General features: G+C 45.7%; 1 protein-coding gene across 2 annotated transcripts in view; it reads left to right on the top strand.

Moving 5' to 3' along the window:
* Mypn (myopalladin) overlaps positions 1-7,384 on the top strand; it is an 88,443-nt gene that overhangs the window by 25,079 nt on the left and 55,980 nt on the right. The gene's annotated exons all lie outside the window — the stretch shown is intronic.

The raw sequence follows: 7,384 nt of genomic DNA, 5'->3' as shown, positions 1-7,384 counted from the left end.
TGCCTCCCCAGTGCTGAGATCAAAGGCGTGCACCACCACGCCCGTTTTAAAACACAACATAGCTTCTTGTCCTTGATAGCTCCTGTGATTTTCACAACCAATTAGGGAAAGAGATGTTAAACACATAAACCTGCAAATCAATTCATCATCTGTAGGTTCTAGAAAAGAAAGGGAACAGGGCTACCAAAATAACAGAAGGTGTGTCGGACGGGGACTTCGGAAGGACTGGGGCAAGGTTAAGGGAGGACTTGAAGCAAGCGCTATTACTGGTGAGTCAGAAGAACATAGTCAGATTATACTTAGAACTTGTTAACATGCTGAGACGACAAGTCACAATATTTATCCAAGTCGCATTTTAGATGCACTAGTAATTAACAGTAAAATATAATGATAGGCAGCCAAAAAAAAAAAAAATCTGGAAAACAGATTTCTTGAGTGTCTTCCTCTTGAGGCTTGATAGCGGACTTGGCCGGTGACTCTGGCATGTAAAAGGTAGATTTGGATCTGCCCTATTTCCCCATCCCGGTGCCAGATTTCTTCTGAGCCACGAACCACACTGGGCATCTCCTGCCCTCCTGTGAGTGTCTAGGGATTGGCATTCCGGAAACTTGGAGTAGGAGAGGCCATCTCTCTGAGAGCTTTCCATAACAAGGGTAGCTCTGTGGTCAGGTGTCTCTCTCCCACCCTCCGAAGGCTTCAGGGTGCTGGGTGGGGTTAGGAGCCTTTCGGAAGGCAGTCTGGACACTCTGGTTTCTGACTGGACCTCAGTGTGAGAAAGAGATAAACAGGGCTGAGGAACAGCCCTAGCCGAAGCCAGTCTGATGGGCTGAGTAAGCGTTTTCAATGCTTCTGACTCAGGGTTCAAGCTCGTGAACCTTCTATACACGTACTCAACCCACCCCACCCTCCCCCACCCCACCCACTTAGCTCCCTTTGGGCATCCAATTTCCCAGGATGATCCCACTTTCTTCCGGTAAGGAGGAGAAAGCTTACAGAAGGAATTGAGACGATCCTATAATGTTTACATAAAGGAGGACATTTATTTGGAGCTAGCTAAGTGGTTAAGAGTGCTATATACTCTTCTACACGGCCTGGGCTAAATCCCAGTGCTCACCTAGCAGCTCACAACCCTCTGTAACACTAGTCCCGAGGCATGCATCACCCTCTGTGAGCAAGCACCAGGCACACACACACACACACACACACACACACACACACACACACACGGTACACAGACATCCATGCAACCCAAACACCAAAGCACATACAACCTAAATTTGAAAATTGAAATACAGGTCAGGGCATGGTGGCACGCACGTCTTGATTCCAGCACCCCAGTGGCAGAGATGGGTGGCTTCCTGAGAGTCTGAGGCCAGCTTGGTTCTTATAAAGTGAGTTCCAAGTTAGCCAGGACACTATCTCAAAAAAAAAAAAAAAAAAAAGAGCAACTATTATAGAGCGAACTACTTTCGATTCTCCTTACAGTTTCCTGTTTATTTCCCTCTGGGTCTCTTACAGTTCACAATGCTCAATATTTTTGTTCTTGGTTCCCCTTTACAATCTTGAAGATCACTGAGGCCCAAAAGAAGGCTTTTTGTCATCTCCTCCCCTTCCTTTCTCCTCTTCCTCCCCATCTCCTCCGTCCACCCCTCCCTCCCTGTTCCCTTCCTGTACTCCAGCCTAGAAATTTTGTTTACATGAGTTATACTTATATATCGTGTTAGAAATGAAAAGCACAGTGTTCCAAATATTCATTCATTTTATAATAATAATAAACAGGTCACTCTAAAATAATTTGATGAAGAGTATTTTCCAAATCAAAAAACTTAGCCAGAAGAGTGGCATTGCTTTAGTAAGTGTCTGTATGATATGTATGTGTGATATATGTTGTATGTACATGTGTGAATTTGCTTCGGCACTCTGTATTATAATATGCTGTTGGGGCTGAAGTCACCCAGTACTGAAATGTCAGTACTGATGGGGGATCGGAAACATTAGTGTCTCTCAGCCTTTCAGCTCACGGCTTCCTAAAGGTTAGTACACAGGGGGAAACCTGAACCCTACGAAAGAACTTTTGTCCCCTGGTGTTAAAACCCACCAGGTCTGCTGGGCGTGGTGGCACACGCCTTTAATCTCAGCACTCCGGAGGCAGAGGCTGGCGGATTTCTGAGTTCAAGGCCAGCCTGGTCTACAAAGTGAGTTCCAGGACAGCCAGAGTTATACAGAGAAACCCTGTCTCGAAAAAAAACCAAAAAACCAAACCAAAACAAACAAAAAAAACAAACCACCAGGTCATTTTGAACTCCACAGGACAATATCTTCCATTTGTCTTTTGGGAAATGAAGAATGCAAATCTTCCAAAATATGGCATTAAAAAAAATCACTTGTTAAATCATTGATTTCCTTTTTTAAAAAAGTAATCAAGGGCTGGTGAGATGGCTCAGTGGGTAAGAGCACCCGACTGCTCTTCCTAAGGTCCAGAGTTCAAATCCCAGCAACCACATGGTGGCTCACAACCATCCGTAACAAGATCTGACTCCCTCTTCTGGAGTGTCTGAAGACAGCTACAGTGTACTTACATATAATAAATAAATAAATCTTAAAAAAAAAAAAAGTAATCAAAACTTTAAGATAGTAGGAAACCTAAACTCACTGTAGGAGACATAAAAGTTTTCTGGTTTCTCCCAGAAAAGACATTTTTTAGCCTTTCAGCAACAAATAGTGTCCCTTGTTTTTACTTGAGATGACAAACTTGCTTCCTTTGGCTTGTGACCCAGGTCTGAGTGCCCATATCCCGTCTATCAGGTTTCAAGTTAAAGTTCAAGTTAAAAGATCACACTATGCATTAAACAGTTTAACCTTCAGTTTGAGTGTGCTCAAGGACCTTCCTCAAGAGGCAGCAATCCCTTCTATCACATCTCACTCCATCACCCAGAATATTTAAAAAAGGTAGACTCAGGGTTAAGATTCAATAAAAAGCAGCCGGTGCATACCTCTTCCATTCCAGCACCTGGGAGGAAGGAGGTAACCTGGGCTACATCGTTCCAGGCCAGCCCAGACTACAGAGTGAGACCCTGCCTCCAAGGGGCAGGGAGTTGATGAAAACTAATGAGTTTTGCTGCTTTGCCAACCTCTGTTCTTTGCAGGCGTGGTGGGCGCGCTACCACAGTCTGCTCTGTGAGCTGCTTCCGTCGATGTGGCTGAAACACCCTGAGCTCTCTTTACTTTCTGTGGCTTTTGCTGCATCAGGGTAACTGTGAATACAATGGGCAAATAATCTCACTTTTGTTCTCACAGAAAGTGAGAGACCTTAGTTCAGCGAGATGCCTCTGAAGCAGTTACTGAACATATGCTGGCGCCAGCTATTCTCTGTTGATTTCCGTCTGTTGGCTGCAACAGCATCCCTGCATTAAACCAGCACCCCAATTTTTTTCTTTCCTGCTGCCTCAATATATTGTTATATCAAAAATATTTACTGGTTAGTTGCTTGTTACTGGAAAAGTGTCTGTCACTCAACAGCCTTATGGGGTAAGGTTCTTTGTTTACATAGCACCCCCTGTTACCAGAGGATCGATTCCAGAAGTCCCCTGTGGATGCTAACATCTATAATGCTTGAGTCCCCTATATAAAGCCATGTATTTTGTTTGTTATTTGCATATAATTAATGCATATTGTCCTGTCATGGTGCTTAGGGCTAAGCCCAAGGCGTCTTGTGTGGGAGGTAGTTACCTGGTCACTTAGCTGTGACCCCAGACTGTCACTTTACGTTGTGTCTACATGATGTGGAAGAGATTACTTACATCTTTAGGGTTGGAGAGGGAAGAGAAGCTAACAGACATGTGACAAGTGACGTGAGAACAGGGGTGGGAAGGATCTATGGCAGAGATGAAGGGCAGCACAGTAGAGGAAGAACACGTCACATTGTCCCATGTGTGTGGAGAGGCCACAGTCACACCCGTGACTCTGGTCGTTAACTTGAAAGCTCATTTTAAAGGCTCTACACAGTGGCATATACCTTTCTTTAATCCTAGCCCTTGGGAATCAGAGTCAGACAGATCTCTGTGAATCTGAAGCCAGCCTGGTCTACACTGTGAATTCTAGGATAGCTAGAAATGCACAGTGAGATCCTGTGTCAAATAAATAAATAAATAGCTAAGCTGGAATGCACTCTGTAGACCAGGCCAACGTCGAACTCAAGAGATCATTCTATAGACCAGGCCTGCCTCTGCTCCCTAGCACTGGGGTTAAAGGCATGGCCACCAATGCTGACTACTGGTAATGGCTCTTTTGTCCGTATGTGTTTGAACATGAAACAAATTTGACTCGATTCTGTCAGTTTATGAACTTCAAGCCAGCCTGGTCTGTGAGGTTATGCCCTTGGGTTTTCCCCAGAGAAACCCCTTCTGAGACCCTTCTTTCTCTTGCTCGCCTCTGGGACCTCTGCTTGCTCACCCTGCAGTCCAACCCTCCTGGGACAATGGCTGACTGCTCAGCTGAGGGGCAGTGACCTGGAGTGGAGGCTCATTTCCCAAACTTGTAACCTTTCCCCGATTTACATTCCATGTCCTCCCCCTGCTGTCAGCAATCTCCTGTATCCGTGACCCAGTTTTCTGGGATCTGGCTGCTCAGTGCATCTTTCACTGACAGCCCCAAGGAAATACTGGATTTGCATCTCTTCTCCGTCCATCTTCCCACGGCGCCTGAAGGCTAGTGTCTGCTCTTGATTTCCTTCAGAGTTCTTTTAGTTTTTGTGGCTCTGTGCCTTTAGAACGTTCTTTTATTCTGTCATCTCAGCATTCAGGATGTGGGGTCAGAAGCATGAGGAATTCAAGGTCATCCTTGTCCACTTACCAAGTTTTAAAAACTTGAGTTGGCTTCAAGAGACTCCGTTCCAAGACTCCTGGGCAGGAACAAGAAAGGAAGAGAGAGAGAGAGAGAGAGAGAGAGAGAGAGAGAGAGAGAGAGAGAGAGAGANAGGAGGAGGAGGAGGAGGAGGAGGAAGAAAAGAAGAGAAAGAAAGAAAGAAAGAAAGAAAGAAAGAAAGAAAGAAAGAAAGAAAGAAAGAAAGAATCTTTTTAGCCTCATTTTCTGAGTATTTCAAATGGAAAATAGTGATGATAAACATGCTTAATACACAGTGTTTGATCAAAAGCCCAGTGTTTCAGGTTCGTTCATGGCCACTCCTCACAGTCTGGGTTTGCTGTGTGCCCCAGGAGCTGTGTGAACCTGTCATGGCCTTCGCAGGTCCTGTGTCTGCTGCTCAGAGATGGGCCGTGAATCTGATGAGGCAAACAAACGCCCATAAAACATCAACTATGAACGTTTCCGGTCGTTTTGTTTGCTCATTCAACAAGTCCATCAGCCCTTTTGTTCTGAGTACCTGCATGGACCAAGGTACAGCTTTGAGTGATGGAATTGTCATGGTAATTATGACAGGTGAGGTCTGCTGTGGGCGTTACTGGGGGGGGGGGGCAGACAGTGACCGGGTAAGTTCATATGATTTCAAATAGTAAGGGATACTGAGAGGATGACGGAGGAATGTACCACGGTTTGGATGTAAATGTCCCCATGGGTTTATATATTGAATTATTGTCTTGTTCCTGATGCCAGGGTTCCTGATTAGAAACTTTAGGAAGTAGGCCCAGTCGGAGGAAGTAGATCCTTGGGAGTGGCTTAGGAGGTGGCACCTGGTGCCTGCTTTTGACTCCTGTTCCTGCTGCCATGACGCTCTGCCCAAGTACATGGGGTCAAGCAAGCAAGGACCAGACCCCTTGAAACGGAGCCAAGGAAAATCCTTCCTTCTTTGTGTTGTTAGCCAAGGTCACTGCTTGGTCACGGCTACCAAAAGTAACTAGTGCCTGGGTTAGCATGATAGAATGAATAGAAAGAGACCTTCCTGGGAAAAGGGTCTGGGAAGCTTCTCCCAGAACATGACATTTGAGCCGTGTCTCATTTAGCGAGGCTTATGTCAAAATGAGTTACTATTCTAGCTAGCCTGTATAAAAGGCACACAGGCCTGTTATTTTATTTACAAAGCCTAGCTTTGGGCAGGCTGTGAGCTATTGTAACTTACTTTCCAGCCATAGGCGACTTGTTACTTGCTGCTTGAGTCTCGCCTGAGTCATTCCCAGGTTTCATTTCTCCTGGCCACGTGCTCATGATCCATCTGGCCTCATGGTGACCTTATCCTCTCCCGGTGGCTCCTTCCTCCTTCCTCCTTCCTCTTCTGGTCTCCTGAGATGCCTCACTCCATTCTCAAGTCCTCCCCCTCTCTCTACTACCCAATGGCAGGCTCTAGCATTTTATTAACCAATTAACTTTAAACTGGGGAGCAAGGTTTACATAACCAAGGCTGGTGTCTATGAGAATTCTCTCCTCTGGGGGAAGCCGGATCTTGGAGTAGAGAATATAACGTGTGTATACACAGCACCAGACCAAGCCCCAACAGATCTTTGTGAAGATCTGGGGCAGATGACTTTAGGGATCACAAAAATCCCACAGTGGAGCCAGATGTGGGAGGACATGCATGTAATCCCAGCACTCAGAAGGTGGAGGCAGGGCAAAAATCCAAGGTGGTCTTGGGCAACATGAACAAGTTTCAAGCCAAACTGGAATTCCTAGTAAGATCCTATGTCAGGGGCCTGGAGGAAGATGACTCAGAGGGTAGAGGCACCCGTCACCTGGTCTGATGACCTGAGTTCAATTCCTGGGACCCACCTGGTGGAAGGAGAGAACTGACTCCCACAGGTTGTCTTCTGACCTCCACAAGCATGCTCCGGCAGGCACGCTCTACCAAGGGAACACTTTTTAGAAATGTAACAAGATTCCCTATCAATGAAAAAACACTGTCTACATAAATATCCGTGGCAGAGAGGGGCTCAATGTGCTCATAAGGCTGAAACAAAAGGAGATGGGGGGAGGGGAGAGGAGAGACTCAGTCAGAGCTGAGAAAGCAGATCAGAGGTGGAGATGTGCTTGACACCAAGGGAGGAAATAAGATGCCAAAGGAGAAAGGGGACCAAGCTGTGCTAGGCCCTGCGGATGCTTCAGGAGTGCAGAAGGTACTGTCCTGATGGGGCCGACTACCCCTGTGAAGATAAAATTCAAACGTTGGGAATCCAGCGATTAGCAAGACAAACAGAGACTCAGTGAAAGATTGTAGACAATCAGAACTTTCAGGATGTAAGTTAAGTTTTTTTTTTTTTTTAAGGTGGAGTTAGAAAACCTACTAATCATTGGTGGTAAGTGTAGCCTCCTGTGTGAAGTGATAGCTAAGCCACAGAATCATGGGTGAGTTACATTTTTGTTTTGTTTTGTTTGTTTTAGGGGGAGGATTTTCGATACAGGGTTTCTCTGTATAGCCCTGGCTGTCCTGGAACTCACT

The sequence above is a fragment of the Mus pahari genome, chromosome 9 (genome assembly GCF_900095145.1).
Source record: "Mus pahari chromosome 9, PAHARI_EIJ_v1.1, whole genome shotgun sequence".
NCBI classification, from domain to species: Eukaryota; Metazoa; Chordata; class Mammalia; order Rodentia; family Muridae; genus Mus; species Mus pahari.
The sequence above is the reverse complement of the archived record's forward strand: the minus strand, read 5'-3'. Positions and strand labels throughout refer to the sequence as shown.